Here is a 20,360-nt window from a genome sequence, read left to right as displayed (position 1 = left end):
GTATAAAGTATCTTTTAATAGCATTTTTACCTCTTATAGGAAGTAAGGCAGAATCAGGAAAAGACTTACTAGCAAACCACAATAATTACTTGAGCCTGTGTTTTGGTAGTGTAAAACTTATTTCTTCAGAATTGCTGAACAGATTTTCTTCAAACTTGGCTTTTTTTTTAGATTGTATAAATACACAGGATGTGCAAAATCCAGAAGAAAGAGTCAGTTCATCTATATGCAGCTGTTCTTGCAAAACTTCAAGTTTAACTATGAAGGTGAACAGGAGTTATCAGCTGCTAAAATGGTATTCGCTGTTGGAAGTTGGAGTTTGGACTCTTTGTTGCCAGGTTTGATTCTTCTGCTGGCTATGATGAAAGATAATAAAAATGTTTTGGCAGAATAGCGAACACAGGTGAAAGTCTACAAAAGTTAATGTTTTAAAAACACTACATATGCTGAATGAAGCGCGGAAAATAAGTGGTAGTGGTGAGCATGAACGTGAATCATCCTCTAAAGTTAATTTAGAAGCAGGAATGCCTTCAAGCAAATTAATACAGTGATAACAAGCAGATCTAGTTTTTGTACGTAGCTGGTTTGATACTGAGGCCCCGTTACTGTAGTGCTTCTGGAAAGCATTCCTTGCAAAGCTCTGCATTATAGAAGCTTTCAGGTTTATTCTAACTTCAAGACAACAGCCACAGCGTTCCCAGCATAATGCTGATTAGGAACATGAGCATCTGGTCAATTTGTGGGCAGGACTTGCTCTATGCAACAATGTTTTCCTGTAGCATATGCGTTTTCATTGTAGAGTTCAAATTTTTCCTCTTGTCTACAGCTGCCTTATTTAAGGAAGCTGTGCTTACAGGAAAGGGCTCCCCCAGAAATTACAATTTTGTTAGTGTCTCTGTAGCTTTTCTCTGCCTTATCTCAGTGGGTAGCATTGTCAGTCGGCCAGTCCTAACATTCTGTTTTTAACAGTAGGTTCAACTTCAGTAGGAATGCTGTACCATTTGAGGCTTTTCTGAGACAACAGTTGGGTGTCTTCCAGGAGGCAGCAACAGGACTCAGGAGGTAATGGTTGTTGCACCCAACACCTGTCTTCGCACTCCCACTCTGTCACCAACAAACAACGACCTCAGAAACACCCTACAAAAGTACTAATACTCTATAACCATATGATGGACGTGATTATAAGCAGGACCTAACTTTCCAAATAGGAACATAAAAAGCTCCATTGTCTCATTTCTTCAGTGTCTAACACAACTCTTCTTTACTGGAAAAATACCAATATGTACATGAATCATTAATCTAAGCAGTTAGATAGGTGTGTTCTTTTCTTACAAAGAACAGCAAAATCAAAGTTCCAAGTATGGACCTTTTCCAAAGGTCATTTTGCTTTAACAATCAAGAGGAGTTTAACTCTGTTCGTTATGATGAAAAATGTCAAAAAGTGTTTATTCTGCCTCTACATAGATTGACCTTATAAATGGTTCTTTACTTGCTACTCTTGCACAGGATAATATATGGCTACTATCCTGTGCTTTTTGTAGTCTCAGGATGATTCATTCACTTCTAGCTGATCATTCTGATGTGTTTGGCATGTGATGTATGAAAGTAACAACACCTTTGATCCATATGACTGATATAAGGACAATCTGGACCCAGTTTTCCAAAATACAAGGACTGATGAGGTAGGTAGAGATTACCAAAACCTAATCCTTGGGTTAAATAAATGACACAAAATTACTACCTCTCCCAGGTGAAATGATTAATTCCAGATGACTTTGATTCCTGCAATACTTAGAAGCAACTTAAGAAAAAGGCAAGTTTTTTTGTAAATAACCTGATGGCTGAGAATTCTGTTTACCTATGTGAGCTCCCATATGCCTGTTTTAGACTAACATGAATATTCAGGGTAACTGCTCAAGTAAGGATCTATGAGTTGCGATGGAAAAGCAGTAGATGCAAGCTGAGGATGCTGACTTCTGTCTGATTTTTTTTCTTTCAATTGGAGATCTGAGCACTAACAACTCAGTAACATATCAGATGCGAAATGGAAAACGTAGACTAGGTCACGGGGCTTTTTTAGATGTAGCTTGGAGCTAACGAAGCTTCTACATCTGGAATAATTCAGTACAAGTCAGGAGAGGGAGGAAATGAGTGGATGTCTTGGCTTGATGGTGATGGTGGTGGTGGAAATAGAACAGGGCTACCATGAACTGTGTAGCCAATACTGTAATTGGCTTGAGTTTGGACCTCCCTTGCATTTCATATTTCCTTAATTTCGAAAAGTTCCACAGGTGGGTCACACAGCAGGTTAAACTTACTGCCTTTCCAGCCTACAAAAGAATAGAAGTTACTTTGAGCATCCTAACCAAATACTAACAGAGTAGTCCAGATCCTTTTCCCTTCCTGATGGATTAAAGGTGCTAATCAATGTATTAGTCCCTTTCCCTGTAAACAATGCCAGCTTCAACAACAAGTGTGTGTGGGTGTCACTTTCAGTATTTACATAAATGGCATCCCTTGTACTGCTGGTCATGAACCTTTAAACTTTTATGCTAGACACTGTAAGAACACAGAAAAAAGCTCTCACCTCTGCTTCTATGTGAGTCAGAAGATAAGTTTGCTATGTCTATGGCACCATCTCCAAAGAGAGGGAAAGGGAAAACTCTTCCTTCACTTAATATGGGAGAATCCACAGGAAATGGAAACTGAATCTCCATTTAAACTTGCATGCATGTCTGTTTATCGATCCATAGGGATAGAATTTACTGTGGTGCTTGAATGCTAGTATGAAATACGTAGGAACTGTATTCTGCTCCTCAAACATCGCACAGAATCCTTCACCACCACACATAAAACAATAGGGGAAATAATAGGGACTTGTGTGAGTTTGCCAAATTAAATACTAGAATGAAAGCAACTGATAGCTCAGAATTAATATTTTGTTGTTCTTTATTAATTGGTCTGAAAAACTTATTTGCCAAAACTCCTGATTTTTATGCTGTTAAAGAGGAGAGTGACACTCGTTCCATTTTTTTCATGTTTAGAGTTTTTTACAAGTTGGAGCTGAGAAGCTAGTTTGCCAAGGGTAAGTTTAAAGCCTTCAATAGCCAACTCATTAGATATGAGAATTTCTTGCTAGCAGCCAAACAGGTGTCAGGTAAACATGTCATTTGAAGGAAGATTGTGCCAAGGTTTCTGCTCAGTTGGGCTATTTTACCTTGAAGAAAGCCTGAGTGTGGGACTAGCAGGGCCTCTTTCAAATTTGCTTCCTCATTTGCAAAAACTTTTTGATTATTAATGTAGCTGGATTTTTACCAGGCTTCTGAAGTGTCCATTGAAGGGCTTTCTTTGTGTCTCCTGCAAGTTCTGTATTTGCTCTTTTGGTATTAGGATTTTGGTTCTTTTAACCTGTATCCCTTTTCATTACTTAGTCTTTATTAAAATGACTTTTTTCTTCTTTATGGGAGAGTATATATGTGCCTGAGCCAGAATCATGCCTTCAGCACTTCCAGAGCTGTTTGCCGTAGAAACCTCATCTTGATATCATTTTGAAGTTCGGGGGGAAGGCAACTACACTGCATGCTAGAAAACACTGCTTCCACATGTGGAATTCTTAGACAGTAAATGGCTCCAACTTAAAACAGAGAATACAGAGATCTTGATGTGCCATAAAACTTAAGGAGGCTTGGATTTAGTATGAGGACTGTCACCCGACCTTCATGTTAAAATCCAGTTCCACAATGCTTTGAAGTATGATTGTAGTCAGAATGCTACTTGCCTATGAATTAAAGGAGAAAAAAAAAATATCCGTTTCAGTATAAACTCCAGTAAGGTGTAAATAGTGCCCAAATTTTGCTCTTATCCTCTGCAAACAAAGCTGTTTGGTCTGTGGAGTCCTACACTCATCCTTCTAAATTGAATTGTATGAGAAGAATACAAACATTTTGGCCGTATCAGGCTCTTTCAGGAAGGACAGGCAGGGGAGACATGGTGGGTTTGTTGCCCTCTGTATCAATGACCAGCAGGAGCACGTGGAGCTCTGACTGAGAGCTTATGGCTCAGGATTAAAGGGAGGGCAGGGACAGGTGACATTATAGTGGGGGTCTGCTATAGCTCACCTGACCAGGGAGACCAAGTGGATGAGGTCTTCTGTAGACAGATAGGACTAGCCTCATATTCACAAGCCCTGGTCCTCATGGGGAACTTCAACCACTCTGATGTCTGTTGGAGCAACAACACAGCGGGGCCCAAGCAATCCAGGAGGTTCATAGAATGTGTTGATGATAACTTTCTTCTCCAAGTGATAGAGGAACCAACAAGGAGAGGTGCTATGCTGGGTTTGTTCTCACCAACAGGGAAGGGCTGGTGGGGAATGTGAAGCTCAAGGGCAGCCATGGCTGCAGTGACCATGAAATGGTGGAGTTAAGGGTCCTTAGGGAACCAAGGAGGGTGCACCACAAGCTTACTACCCTGAACTTGAGGAGAGCAGACTTTGGCTTCTTCAGAGATCTGCTTAGTAGCTACCATAGAATAAAGCCCTGGAGGGAAGAGTGGCCCAAGAAATCTGGTTAATATTCAAGGATCTCCTCCTTCAAGCTCAGAAACGAGCCACACCACCCAAGTTAAAGAAGGCAAATGCAGGGACTGGGAAAATGAAAAACCACCCATTGTAGGAGAAGATTGAGTTTGAGACTATCTAAGGAAGATGAAGGTGCACAAGTCCATGGGACCTGATGAGATGCTTCTACAGGTCCTGAGGCAACTGTCAGATTAAGTTGCTAAGCCACTATTCATTGTATTTGAGAAGCTGTAGCAGTCTGGTGAAGTTCCCACTGACTGGAAAAGGGGAAACACAACCCCCACTTTTAAAAAGGGCAAAAAGGAAGAGCTGTGGAGCAACAGCCAGTCAGTCCCACTGCTGTGCCTGGCAAGATTGTGAAGCACACCCTCCTGGAAACTGCACTAAGGCACTCTAACATAAAAGTATTTCTCTGATTTTGGGAGTGTTCCTCAGAGAAAGAGAAAATGTTTAGGCTTTTGTACTATGAATTTTATTTCCTCAACAGCTTTCTTAAAGGCTTAAATGAAAGCAGAAGAGACTCCTTGACCCTTAAAAGTTGGGTTTAAATGTTTTGCCTGCTGTAGAATGGAAAACTGCAGCTGGATAGTCCATGAAAGCTTGCAGGATTGCTCCTGTGTCATGGAGTCCTGCCTTGTTTCTACTTCACCTACCACCTGTGAAAACCAGTATTTTGATAATTTGATTCAATTGTTTCCAGACAGTGAAGACAATCGCGAGACAAGATCATGTTTAAGCATAACTTTCCACTAGGAAAAAGTTTAGCACTATTCTAGTTTATATTTAAACTAGAATAAACTCCGAAAGGTCCAGTATTACAATTGTATGAGCAAAAATTTCCTATCATACTATGTGACAGCAGAGCAATAAATGTGCCATCAAGAGTCAACATCAGATACAGTGCAAAATGCGAAGTATTGTTGGCACTTCTTTGTTAGAGACAGTTATTTATAACTCCTGTTTTTCTTCAAGGGAAAATACTGCTTCTTTCTGAAAACTGAAAATCTGTTTGCCTTACTTGGTAGTTAGCAACACTCAAAATGGCAGTGGTTCTTCAGAGTTTTTACTGCTTTGCTGTGAGTATTTTTAAATACATGCACACACTTCTGAGCTTCACAATGAAATGGCTTTGCAAAGGAAAATAAAGGTTTAATTTTTTTTCTTTGTAAATATTCTCAACTATTTTACTTATAGTAGTTTGGTCATTTTTTCCTCTCTACAAATTAAAAAATAAAGTCTCATAAAGGTCAATCTTATGTAGAGATTGGGTACAGAATTTTCATCAACTATTTAAACATATAGCTGGCTTCATTCTCATACAAACCTTTGGTTCAGAGATGCCCTTCATTTGTGTTGTGAGGATTTCTTGTGAAGTACTTCATGTGCTGGAGAAAAGTGTATTGAAAGAGGGTGAGTTGGTGGTAAAGAGTTCCAGGATAGCCCCACTCAAGCACTGATGACAGATCACATCTTGTAATATGTAATTCTTTCAAAAGAATATTGTGCCTTTTCTATAATCATAGTTGGCATATAAATGCAAGCTCAAAGCAGCATGTACTGCCTAAAAGATGTGCAGAAACAAATGAACGTTCTTCAGTCAGTGTTTTTTCTGGGAAAAAAGCTTCCTTTTCACACTTTTGACATACTTGAAAAATGAAACATAAACATCCTGATCTTTCTATTTCCATACTTAAAGATGTGTCTTGATGGGGGACCAACATGTTTTCTCTCTCTTATTCAAACTGTTGCATTCCCTTCAGTTTGAATATTTGCTGAATATTGGCAATGAACTGAAAATTGTGGTCTATCTAGACCATTCATACACTAGACAGTTTCAAACAAGCAAACATCTTTTCATTTAGACATAATTAACTTTTTTCATGTGTATATAACTTGCAACAATTCCTCATTTCACATTTTTCTACATAACCATGTAACTAAGGAAACAAATTTAAACCTCTTCACCCATTTTTGCTTTGATTATTGTCCTACATGTGTCTGTAGATCTTGAAACTAATGCTGAGGAACTAGGTGCATTTCATCATTGATTTTTGTGGCGATAACTGGAAGACATCATTGATGCTCATCAGTGTGAACTTGAAGAAAGATTTGTTTGCCTATGGGGAAATGCATGTGATTGTATTAGCAGCCTGAAGACTGTGTGCTAAGTTCTCTCTTCAAGTCTGTGACTGAATGTTGGAATACACAGAGCCTTTTATGTTGATAGAAAAGAGTTAAATCACTGTTCTCCTAAGTGTGATGCAATGGGGGTTTCCAAACAAATTGGCTTATCTTGACTATCCAAATAAAGACAAAAATGTAAACTAGGAACTTTTTAGCTAGTGGCTTATGAAATGATCAGTACAAATTAAAGAAGGCCTGTCCACTAAAACCCAGAGATTTGTGCCTGTGTATATCCCCCAGGGAGGCTACCACTATTGCAAAAAATTCCAGCATCAAAGAGGATGTTATGCAGTATGAATTTATTATGCATATCTTGGTTCCTGTGGAATTTTCAATGTCTCCTCAGTTTTAGTAAATTATGTGCTCATAGTACATTCCGCTCTTGTATCTTTTTCTTCCTTTTCTCATAAAATATTTTGTTTACTGTTTCAGGCTGAACATTTTTTTGACTTGGATGTGCCGAGAGAAGCGTTGCAGTTTACGGTTTCACTGCTCAGCCGTGAAAACTGTGAGAGAAGGGGCTGGAGAGTGTTCTGTGACAATGGAGTTTCTGATTTTGTTCAGGGCCAGTATAACAGGGGCCTCCAATCTCATTTTGGTTTGCAGACTACTACAGGTGTGTAGGGTTTTGGTTGGTTGGTTTTGGTTGGTTGGCTGTTTTTTGTTTTAGTAAGCATTAGTCAACCTGTAAGCTTGTTACTGTTTAGTTATCTTCTGAGGTTCTTTTAATGCTAGTCTGTGAGCCTTTCTGGAAACTGCAGCTCACAAATTTAAAACCATTGCTCTAGAACAGTAGTTAATAAGTTTTCATGAACTTTGTCTATATAAAATTACAAAGTACAGAAGCATTTGAAGGAACAAGAATAAAAATAAATTGAAAGAATAAAAGATGATTATAAATGGAGTAGACAGTATTTGAGTGAATTAGCATGTTCCCATTTATGCCAAACTCTGTTTTACATCCACCACGAGCAATAAAGTTGTTGGACTATATTGGCTCTCTGGGTTTGTACATTACCACAAATGCAAGTAAGAACTCAGAGAAAGCCAACTTAAGACAACAGCTCCAAACCAACCAAGGCTTAGAAGACAAGCGTCAAGGGAAAGATGACTCTTGTCTTCCTGTTAAAGTGGAGCAAAAGGGGACCCAAGACTCTGAATTTGGGACTGGATCTCTTGTACCTTAGATGTGGAGTTGGAGCCAAGACAGCTGCCACTACTTTACCTGGTAGAATGTTCAACTAGAAGAGTCTTGTGTACACAGAATGTTGAACCTTGTCAATGTAAGAAGAAATCAAGTATAGTACTAAGGTTCTTCCATTTGCTTTTCTCACTAGCAAAGCAAGCATTGTCTGCCATGTGGTTGCTGCCTTAACCTTGGCTGCTGTGGGATTTTTTTCTTGGGCCTGACAGCCTTGACTTTTCATATTCAGGGTTCACCTGGCCTCTAGCTATCTTTATAAAGCTATATCTTTATATATCTTTATAGGCTGCAGGAGTTGGTTCTCTTTGGACTCAGCTGTTTTCTCTCTGTGGAAGATGCCACATCTCTTTCACAGCCGTTTTTGGGGTTTCCTGAGTGTGCTTTTCAGTGAGCTTCGCTATTTTTACTGTCTCTGGAGCATGTTTTCATTGTCTGTGGTTTTGGGGCTGTGGGGTTTTTTGGTGGTTGTTTATTGTTTGTTTGTCTGTTTCTCTCCTCCCTCATATTTGTGGAGCTGAAAGCAACAGTTACATTAGTATGAACGAAGTTGTTCTAGTTCACCATGTCTCTATGCTGCTGCTGCTGCTGCTGCTTCTTGTGATGTTACAGCTTCTAGTCAACAGCCTAGTTGCTGAGAAACAGAAGGCCTTGATATTGTGCAAGCACTGTCCAGCAATAGCCAAAACATTGATGTGTTACCAATGCTGTTTTAGTCACAAATCCAAAACCATATGTGCTGCTGTAAATAAAGTTAACTCCATCCCAACCAAACCCAGTAACCCTTTGGTTCTGTGCTGTGAAGGCTGGAGCAGCTGCAGCTTCAGAAATCCTGAGATTTTTTTTTTCTGTATTGGGCAGATATTGATGTAGCCGGAGAGATTGTAAAGATAGTTGCAATTGCTTGTAACTGCTCTACTTCCACATGCTTCTACTTCTGTTTCTATCTATGGAACACTAAGTAGCAATGTAAGTTTGAAGCCTGCTGGAAGGTTTTGTGCCGGATCTGGCAGTAGACTACTGCAGTTATTTGTAGGAGGTTTTTTGTTCTTGCCATGATATATCACTTTGTTATTACATCAATCAGAATGGTTCCTCCTCAAAAATGAGGAAAATCAGCACAAACTTAAGCAACATGGAAACAATTGAAATTCTGAACTGAAATTAAGAAAGTGAGGAGCTCTGAATTACCTTTTTCTCTTCATGTATCTTAATAATACGTACGTAATCTTTTGACCTTATCTCTCCATTGTTCTATGTTTTGTTTTCTCTATGCTTCCATGATGACCAGTATAGATCCAAAGAGATTAAACCTTGGTTGCTACCAATATGACATAAAGGCCGTGATTCTTCAGTATTTCGAGGTAAAATGGTATATAATTATGGTAGTGAGGAAAACCTCCATGTTTGCAGTATGACAAGCTGCATCTGGTAGCGCTTCATTTGCAGAATATTCACGGAACTGTTGTAACACCATCCATGGTACTGATGCACGAACTGGGTAATAATCAAAAAGGCGTATTTGTTACAGGCTTCATTTGAAAGAAAGAGCAGAAGGGAAGCCCAATTTTCTCCGAGTTGAGACATACCCATCCTGCCATGAGTGGGGGAATGGTGAATATTAAAACTTCAAATCAGCACAGGAAAAATACTAAAGGAATTTAGTGTTTTCACTGATCTTGGTCTTAAGCAGGGTTCTTTACTGAAGAGCTCATTGAATCAAAGCTGCAAGATTAAGCTGGTCCAAAGAACTGACTGTTGCCATTTCTTGTTTTTAAACTGACTTTCCATTATCCAAGAGCTGCGAAATTTGTTTTAATCAATAGTACTTTTAAACCATAGGCAGGCAGAAAAGCATACTTGGAAAGTCACAAGTTTCTTGATGTTTTAAATTTTTTCCCTTGTCTCTGGTACCATGAGTGTTTTCAGCCCAGCCTGAAAATATAAAGCTGAATCTGCAGATTGGTACTTATTCCACATGAGCTGGTCTGTGAGCTCTGTAACAGCCGCTCTCTGGTCTATTGACTTTGCACTAATTAGAAGGTGTCATTCCCCATGGGATAAGAGCAGATCTGTCCTTGCTGTTTGTGCTCTGGGACTGATTTCGTGGATGCAGTGCAAAAGGCTACAGACTTATGTGAGAACAGGCTGCTATGGAACAGCTGGCTTAGCAAGTTCTTGCCTTGGTAAACTTTCAAGCCACTTGGACCTTCTTTCTGTGGCAGTCAGTGCTGGCAGATGCCCTCTTATGTTCAGAGGTGAATCTCATCCCTGGAAAAGTCATTTTTTAAGTGCAAAAAAAGGGCATTGCGGTTTCACTGCAGGAGTCGGTACTTGATCTTTTCCTGACACTGCTGAACAGGCCTTGCGGTCTTGTATATTCGAATGACTTAATTGGAAGATTGGAATATTGTCGAAAACTTCAGCGGTTGCTGAGGGATTTCTTTTTCCTCTTCTGTCCTATTTGGTAAAATTGAACATTCTCTGTAAATAAGTGTAGAAGAATAAAAAGTCTTTCCTTTGCAGAGTTCTGCTGAACAAACAGGACTGCATTGGTCTTCCTTGGAATTAAATACCAGCCAGACCTGCTGTTCATATGTGACACACTTATTTGCATTTGCTCTGATCTTTTGCCCAAATAAAAAGCAGGAACTGAATAGGATTTAATTACAAGCTTATTCAAGCTTTCTTTTACGCAGACAGTTGTGGAGTATGTATTTATCCAAGGAGAACTTTGAAACATGGTCCTTTCTGCTGTCCATTTTCTCTTTTTAAGAAAGAGATACCCACTGATGTTTGGTTTGTTGTTATTTTTGCTTTGTTTCCTTCTTATGGAAGCCTACATTTAGTGTAACGACATCAAGCTACTTCTGTCGTAAAGAAAATAATGGATTAAATTATTCTTTTTTCTCTCAATGTGGGTCCTAAGCAATAATATTTGCATATTTGTTTCTGGGGTATGTAGTTTTGTAGGGTTCAGTTTCATCTTTAAGAATTCTTATTCATCCGAGTGTGAGGGGTATACACATAGACTAGATTCATGTTTGTACTGTTTGACAGGGCTTTTCATTCTTCTCAGAAGAACTTGCCAAATCTAGCTTCTGTCACTTTTGGTGTCTTGGTTTTTCTGGATTTATACTAAACTATACTTGTCTTTATCACCCATAAACCAGACTTTTTTACTTGTGACTTAACAAGTTCAATCTAAGTTTTAAATTCTAAGTTTTCTGACAGGTGAGCAGGGTGTACTCAGAGGGGTGAAATTCTATAACTAGATGAGCTTTATCCCAATTTATAATCAAGGGGCAAGTTTGTTACCGATCCTTTTTGGCTTTCTGAATTGGTTCTGTAGAGTTCTAGTGCTAAGTGTTATTTATTAGGAAACACATAAAACTCTGCCTGCAATATGTTTTGATGATGAAGTGGCAATTGGGAGGTATATTTCTTTTGTTCAATGTTGTTCACATTCAAGAGATACTAAGGTATTTTTAAGTGTATATATACATGTATAGATAAATATATAGAGAGATATGAAAAGAGAAAGTATCTTAACCACAACATATGTTTCTATTGAGTTTCATCTGTTTTCTTCAGCAACAAAGCCACATGATTATCCCTGTTGGGACTGCAGACTAATACAGATATGGAAGAATGAGCTGGATGCCATATTGTTTAATCAGCCAAGTGGTTGGTTAGTCTGCATATTTTGTGCAGAGGATAGGTGCTTAGCTGCTGGCAGAAATAATACAACTTATTTTTCAAATCCTGTCATTCTTTCTCTGCTGGCAGTTGGGAAAAGATATATGCTATACAACCAAGCTTTGCATGTTGAAAATCAGCAGTATGAAAATCAGGAAGAGCAAACTGTATCTTTTCCAGTTTTGGAATATTTCTTGCAGATTAAGGGATGATACAGAATATTATGTAAGCACTTCCAGGTTACTTCAGTTGTCAAAGTTACCTGAACATACCTCCCAGGCTTCTTAATATTGTCTTTAGGGAACAAAGTCAACATACAACACACAGGGAAGGTTTTTAGAATTCAAGGTGGTGTCCTCCCTTCTCAGAGAAGCACGCTCAGTTTGGTTTTGCAATGCTTTGTTTTAACTTAATGATGCATGTACAATGTGAAAGAAAGAATAGTTAATATCACAGAGAGAATTGCTTGGTAAAATTCAGTTTGGTGTCATTTTAAGAGATTAATTCTTCTTTATAACACTGAGAAGTCCTGTGAGAATTAAGTTTCTAAGTAGGTATAAGTTTCCCACACTTAAGAATTTTTTTCTATTTAAGCCAATGGCAGATCTTGAAGACATTGTGTCCCTGGTGATATAAGGGTATTTTTCTCTGTGTCCAGTTTTTTAATCAGGTTGCAGCACAAATGAGTGCTCAAGATTTCATAGGACTTCATTGCCCTTTTCTCTTATGCCAGAGAATGTGCTGGCAACATTAACAAGAAAATGTTTCATACCTGAAAGCAGTAGTAAAGGAGAAAATAGGAGACTGATATGAAAGAAAATTCACAATTGTATGTAGTATTTTTTTTTTTTTTTAAAAAAAAAGCCTGTTTTATTGCTATGTAACAGAAATGTCATGAATTAGAAATAATCCATTAACTGAACTGGCAGATCATCCTGGAAGAAAAAGGGTCACATAGAATAGTCTGTAACCTCTAGAAAAAGAAATCAAGATTGTTTCCTGGAATTTGTTTAACTTGGGGTCCTAATAGTACCCCTGGATAAATCTGTCCATTACTCTTTTCCACCTGCTTTTGTTGTTACTCTTCTGTCAACCCCACTTCCCTCTATATTTTAATCTTCTTGTATTCTGTTCTGATGTGCCCTGTGATTCTGTGTTTGGGACTATTGTGGTTAAGAAGTATGAAACTTGTTATTGTGCACAAGCTTACTATGTGCCGAAGTAAAGCCTTCTGCACTTGATTATGTGCTAGCACTTAATGTCCTTGATTTTATTTAATACTTTTGACGATTACAACATGTCATTTGAATATATTATTTCTGCAGCTTTCTCATCCCCATTTTAATTTTTGTCTATATGTTAAACTTGATAGAGAAAACCTTATTTGTTTAGCAATGGTAGCAACAGAACACTTTTGGAACCAAAGTGGAGCATGACTAATGGCTGTTAGAAGGAGCCTTATGCTTCTCTGGCTTTAGGCACAATGTTAAATCTGTCCCTGTATGGTGGGCTAATAGAGACTTGCTTACCACTTGGTCACAAAATCCGCACTGATGGAAATGGCTGTTACTCTGCTGACTTCATGGGAGCAAATGCAAACTTACACAGTTGGATTTGGCTCAGAAACTTGAAATGATTTGGTCCTTGAAGGTTCAAATGGAGAACAGGCCTTTTAGCCGGGTCTTTCCATAAGAGTGAATTTTACCCCGGGTATATGGGTTATCCTACATAAAAGGCCTTCATCAGTTTTTACCACATGGTTAAAACACATATGCATATTTTTTCTGTTACCTCCAGGCACTGTGAAGCAGCTGGTATTAATGAATAAAAATAGCCAGCAAAATCATGGCATGTGGTTGCTAGAAGGAACAATTTATAGCCAGGAGTCTTGTAGATTACTAGAAATAAGAAAAAAGGAACAACCCCCAAAACACATGACCTCTGAAAGCATGTATGAACTCTACGTTTCATTTGCATTTTGAGTCCCTGTACTGCTCAAGGCTACAGAATATGGGTCTGATTAGAAGATATTAATTCTATTCCTATAGCTAAAAATTATAGGGAAGGGAATCCGAGACTTAGTGTGGTGGTTTGGGTTTCTTTTTTAAACACCATTGCTGTAGTTTGTCTTCTAGTTGACCATAGTATCAACACGTAGCTTCATTGAGAGCTGATGTGATTTTTGTCTTAGAATAAATGAAATGTAACTTACAAGGTGAGCCTTGGAAGGTGGCCTTACTGCAATGCAAAACTATGAGCTCTACTAAATTATTTCATTGCCCTTGTTTAGATTTTTACCTTCTAAAAATAAAGCTGATCTACCTTCTCTATAGAGCAATGACAAAATGCAAGTTTCTTATGTTTCAGGAAATGACTCTTTATAATTGATGCTTCATAATTGATAGTTACCAAGTTCAGGAGGAGCAGTGAACTTTCTTTAAACCTTCTCTGAGGCTCATCTTATGGGGTTTTTTTTTGATGTTTGGGTTGGTTTTTTTGGTGTCTTTGCACATTTGTTTTTTCATGTGAGCCAGTACATTAATAATTTATTTCTTATAGGGGCTGTGGTTCAAACAATTGAAAGATCAATACAGCATGCAAATTCTGTAGGGTGCAAATGCTAAAAGGGATCATGGCATTGCAGGAAGAAAAATGTTGAAACTTTATTTGCAATGAGACTATATGGCTATTGTGGTTCTTGATTTTTATAAACAGGAGCAACAGTAGGATGGGGTGTGGGATTCTGTTCTATGGACCTGGGACGACTGGCATCAGAGTCTATCTTAGGTCAGCACAGGAGGGAAGAATACAAAAACAACCAAAACCAAACCGAAACCAACCAACCAACCAAAACAGAGTAAGATAAAAATAAACTTAGAAAGGGAAACATTCTACAGAAAGACATTTGAAGTGCTCCATTCATTCAATTAATTCAAAAAGAAACCGAGAAGTGCCCAAGTTAGGTTAAAGTTGTGGAGGAACAGAGGTCCTTGATCTACAGAGTGGCTGGTTGAAGAAATTCAGATGAGAAATAAGGCTGGATTTTGTAGTGAGCTGATTACCAGTTGGGAGAAACTACCTAGAGATGTGACGGTTTCTCTTCTTCTTACTTCATAAAAAGGCCATATGCCTTTGAAAGGTGCTGTAGGCAAAACTGGGCATGATGTAGAAGTATCCAGGTGAAATACCATAGGTAAGTGGAGGAGCTGTACAAAGGTATACAGCTGATCCACAGGAAGGGCCCTCTCCAGAATATGTTCATCTGCACTATAAGTTGCCCTGAACAAGATGTTCCCAGATTGCATATGGTGCTCTGACTGCAGTGACAGAGGAACGTGACTTGCAGAAGCGTTCAGCTGTCACCAGATTCTTCTTCCTTTTAAGGCTGAGGGGAACATAAGCAGGGTAATGATGTCAAAAGAGGAGCAACGTATTTCCTGAATGTGCCGCTTGGTGGATCTCTGAACTCCAAAAGAGCCAATAGGGGTAAATGCCTGGTGGTTTTGTGGCTTCATTGCAGAAAAACTCTCGGAATATGGAAATCATAAACAGCAGGAAGGCAGGCAGGCAGTTCTAGTGAGAACTCATTTCATGATTAAAACTGCTAAACTTTGTTTTAGCTCTTTTGACTTCTTTCAAAAACAATGCTGCTCACTATTGTCAAGTTTAAATTTTTGTTTACCGACAGTTGTTAGTAATAGCTTATTAGAAGTTTGAAAATATGTTTATTATTAACCAGTATTATCCACTCTGCATTTCTGTTTGGCAAGTGTGAAATGCACATGTATGGATGGTTCTAATACACTCCTTTGGCTTTGTGTTGAAAGTTAATCACCTGCATTTTTTTTTGCCAGTTTCCAGTGACTGGTGTCAGCAACCGTTTACTGTGAATGTCAGATGAACAAGAGTACCTAGGAGAGGCATTCCTTTATTTCAGCAGGAAATGTATGAAGATGGAAGGTACTTTTAGTTTAGATGTTTACCTAATCCTAACAGAAGTTGTAATAGCAAAGAAAAAATTACTTTAGGACAATTCTTTTTTTTTGTAACAAGATATTAATACAAGCCTTGTACAAAAAGTAGCATTGTCGTTTATAAAGATGGAAATAAACATATGTTGTACTGAGAGACTTTAAACCCTCTTAGAACAGAAGTGTTTGTATGCAGATTTGTTGCATTTTTGCTGGGCAAATTCAATTCCTAAGCTCCCACATGTGAGGCATTTCTAATTTTACCCAGCTGAAATGTAGCATGCCAGCTGCCAGCCCTGATTGCTGTGATTTTTCTTGCTGGGAGAGGGCTGGAACTCTTCATTTTTGGAAAATTCTTGCTCATAAACTGCAAATTATTATTCATTGTGGTTGAAAGAAGAATAAAAATCCTTGAGTGTTTTATATCAAGTAGTGTGACTCTTCCTCTTAGCATATTCTTCTTACTAATGTTTTTAAGTGGAACTGCTGCATGACAACTTGTATTATACGAAGTGTCTTCAAGAGGAAAGGGCTGATTCGCCCACAGAGGTCAACGGTGCAAACTCACAAACTGGTGGTGGAAAACAGTGATATTGGCAGTGAGAGAGCAAGCTGCCCTCTGGAAATTGCCTGTGTGTGCAAGTTCTTGCTTCTGTTGCCTCGTGGTAAGTTACTTCTCTTTTGAAAGGAGTAACCCAAGTTATGTGTGTACATCCGTAGTTCTTTTGGAGCAGCAGGCTTGTTGTAACCACACAGTCCAGCCCCTACCAAGGTCATTTTGTTATCTGGTGGTAGAAAAAATTGTAGAATGTAAATAATTGTATATATATATAAATCCTCTACCCTATGTACTCTTATGCCAGTTTGATGTTACTGTTTGTTACACAGAGAGTATGTGCAAGGAGACAGAGATGGGAAATAAAGTAACTCCTCTTCCTGCTGTGATCAGAATACCTTTCCAGTCTGATTGAAGCAAAAACTCTGCGCTGCGAGCACTGTTTACAAAGTATTGAAGTATTTCCATTGCTAACCTAACACTGTACTTTGAATAAATCCTCAGTTACAACCTTTCATCAAAATCCTGAGGGTTCTGAAGTATGAATTTGGATGTTGCCATTAGTGCTACTAATAGGTACAAAGGAGAAAGTCCAGGGGGGAGTGAAGTCAAAAAACACCCAAGGTTGAAGGTGGCCATTTTTCAGATGGTTTCAAGGCATTTGTATGTACTTGTATTCAGACATACAGGCACACACTCATCATCACAGAGTTGCCATCTGAAGGCTGGATCATTAGCAGGCTAAAAATGAAATATGTATAAAATCCCATTGATATTCATATCAAATGGATGTATGTGTCTGATTACTGCCCACTATATAGTTGTCTCACACACAAATTGATATCGACTGTCCTGTATAGAATACTGTAATTGTTTAAATGTGCTGTTAATTCTGAAAAAAAAACTTATTTTGCCACAGAATGTTAGAAATGTAGACTATTAGGATATATCTAAAAATCTGCGTTAAAAGATCTGAAAAAAATCTACATAAAATCTCTCTAAAAATCTCTATAAAAATACACATAAACTGTTGTATACTTTTGAAGTACATTAACTTAATACTTCTCATGTCTGTACTCAATATACTGGCAAGTCCATTCAGAGCATACGGACTATTGTATCTATTTATGTTTTTAAATTGACATCTGAAGATAACATTTTATAATCTTATGGTACAAAGTGTGCTGTTATTACGTCAGATTGTTGAGGGTGATAGGAATTGTAGATATCTCAATGGCTGTTTTATTGCTGGCATACATTGCACATGCCTGCTGAAATGCATGCTGTGTATTTAACTGGGAAGCAGTCTGCTGAAGTATTTCTATTCTCTTTCCATGCTTGAAAGAAAACTGTACTGTTATTTACCCCAAGAACAAGGTCTGGGGAGGTCATCTGATTAGTCTTGATAAGTAATGCTAGATACAATTGTGGGAGAAGGTCAGAGATTTACACAAACACCACTAGGATCCATTATTTTTGCTACAAGTAGTCTTCTCTGATACAGGGCTTTCAGAAAATTAAAATGTTTTAAAAATATGTTGTAAAGGCTGCTTAAATCTTTAACTAATAATAGTGACTTTTTTTTTGGTATGATGAGGACAGCAAAATTCTTTGCCCAGAAGGCCTTTCTTTCAAAAGAGTTTCTTTATAAATTCCTCCTGTGTCTTGGTATTATGTAAGCTATGAGTCCCTTAGCTATAATAAATATTGGTTAGGTAACCTTTTTAAACAACGGTTTAAATAGTTTCATTTCAGCCCAAAGTTATTTGTAAATGAATAAAATGCAATTATTGCTTTTATTTATTATTCACATTGAGTCAATTCCTTTTTCCATAAAAATTATTTATTAAGATGCAACATGGGACTGAGAAGTAAAGATACCTGATTCATTATTCATCATGCAAGGTTATGGTAGAATAGCCCCAATAACACATGCAAGAGTGCTATAATTGTAGGTTTTATATTCTAAGGGCATTTGTAACACACTCTGAATCTTTTCACAATTTAAGACTGAATCCAATCTCTTCAGGAAGAGAACCAATAGAGTTCTAAGACCCTGGTAAAGTAAAACACTAGGATCTTTCACTAGAATGCCTACATAAAATTATGAAAATTAACTCATTTTTTTGCTTTAAAGTTAAGATCTGGGACAAATATGCCCCAAAGGACCTGGAATTCCTAGGAGACAAGAAGGACATGAGGCACTGTGGCCGTGCATTGACATCCTGGAGCAAGCCCGGGATCATCAGAGAACTGGAGCACGTGAAGCACCAGGGAAGGGTGAGAGAGCTGGTTGTGTTCAGCCTTTGAGAAGGAAAAAGTGAGACCTTGTGTCTGTCTGCAGCCACCTAATGGGAGGGTTGAGAGGAGATGAAGACAGAATCTTCTTGGAGGTATTTAGGCAAAAGACACAAGTGTCAACAAATGAAATTGTTGTTAGAAGAAGCAAATTCATAGCAAGGGTAGTCAAATATTAGAAAAGGTTGCCCAGAGAGGAGGTGAAATTTCCATCCTTGAGGGTATTCAAAACTCAACTGGACAAGGTCCTGAGTAACCTGTTTTGAAAAGGGGGGTTGAGTCAGATGAGTTTCAGAGGTCCCTTCTAACCCAGATTATTCTAGGAACCCTGGGGGTGAAGAGGGAAGAACAAAAGGGTTTATTTAGGAAAAGAAAATAATCTTTTATGAAAACTGTTTGTTGCAGTGTTACAACTGACCCATGGAAGAAAATTTGGACATTTTGAGGGATATGTTTTGGAATAAAAAGAATTGATTCTGTTTTTCTAACAAAGATACATGTATGATTTTTTTCCCCATCTTATAAGACAACAGAATTATTTATCTTTGTACTGTATCACCTTCCTCAGCTGTAGAAGAACATGTGTTCCATGGGCGTTACCATCTCTGTTAATCTGTGTCTTCAGGTGGCAAAAAAAGCGGGGGGGATAAAAGGCAAAAATAAAAGGAAAGGAAGAAAAGGTGAACTTCAGGAAAAACTAAGGCAAAAACTACTGTTAATTGTTTACTCACTGTAGTCTTCTCTTACTTTAGGGAAGAAATGTTATCCATGCAAACTATAAGAAAAGGCTTTGAGGCCAAATGTTGCTCAGTGTTGGCATGCCTTAGACCTATGATTTCCATAAAATGGACTCAAATGGTTTTAAGCTCAAGGCTCAGTTTTACTACAATAAAAAATAGAATAATTAACTTTTTGAGTAAATTAAACCTGCTTGACAGGGAGAGGCATGACAGGTTTAAAGATTCTCCTGCTTGCACTCCCTCCCAAATCTCCTGCCTGCTCTATTTTTGCAGGCTCATCCTGACCCTTGTCAGTTCAGTGACTCTGTCCCCTATATGAAGCTTCCTCCTGCAACTCTTTGGCCTGCCGCATCTTGTAATCCCTCCTGCGTTCTTCCTTCAATCTTGCCTTGTGTCTGCCAAGCAGAGTCTTCTACATCCCTCCCTATGTTGTCCACCTGATTTCTTAGAGGAGCAATGAAATGTTAGGAAAAAAAACCATCATGTTGTCTGTCACAGAGGGTTTAGGCATAAATCCAGTTTCTCTTGGCATGGGCTTTTTCCGTAAAGAGAAGCTCACAAGAGGGCACTGTACAGTTCCCATGAAGAGGAAAAATGGACATTAAGCTATCATCTCGTTTTGTGGGCACAGGAAGGAATCTGAATTTGAGGAGGGTTTTAATTTGTTTGTTGGGCAGCTGAGTTTCTTCTGCACCTCTAAGTCAAAAACAGTAATTAATATTTTGCTACTTGTTTTCCACTAGAAACTCATTGTATTCAGGAATGTAAAGAAGAGAAATAACTCCTGTCACCTATATTCTTATTTTTACAGGAAAGGGAACATCAAGTGTATTTTGTACCAGAGCACAACTGTATTAGACAACTGTATGCACAAGGTCTTATTATTTAATTTTTCTCTTGACCTTTTTTATGATTCTATTGTTTCCACATGTGTCCATTCCAAATAAATATCTACCAGCTTGTCTTGGAGCAGTCAGAAAACACTAATGAGCTGTTACATAGCAGCTACGTCAGGCTACTACCTGTTTTCAACCAAATTCTCAGCTCTTGTTGAGTTTCTTAAGAGCATCTCATCCAAAGCAGCACTGGATATTTTTGATTTCTGATGAACTCAAGGGTGGCTAAAGCACTC

Source organism: Streptopelia decaocto (genome assembly GCF_964273445.1).
Source record: "Streptopelia decaocto genome assembly, chromosome: 4".
In the NCBI taxonomy this organism is placed as follows: Eukaryota; Metazoa; Chordata; class Aves; order Columbiformes; family Columbidae; genus Streptopelia; species Streptopelia decaocto.
The sequence above is the reverse complement of the archived record's forward strand: the minus strand, read 5'-3'. Positions refer to the sequence as shown.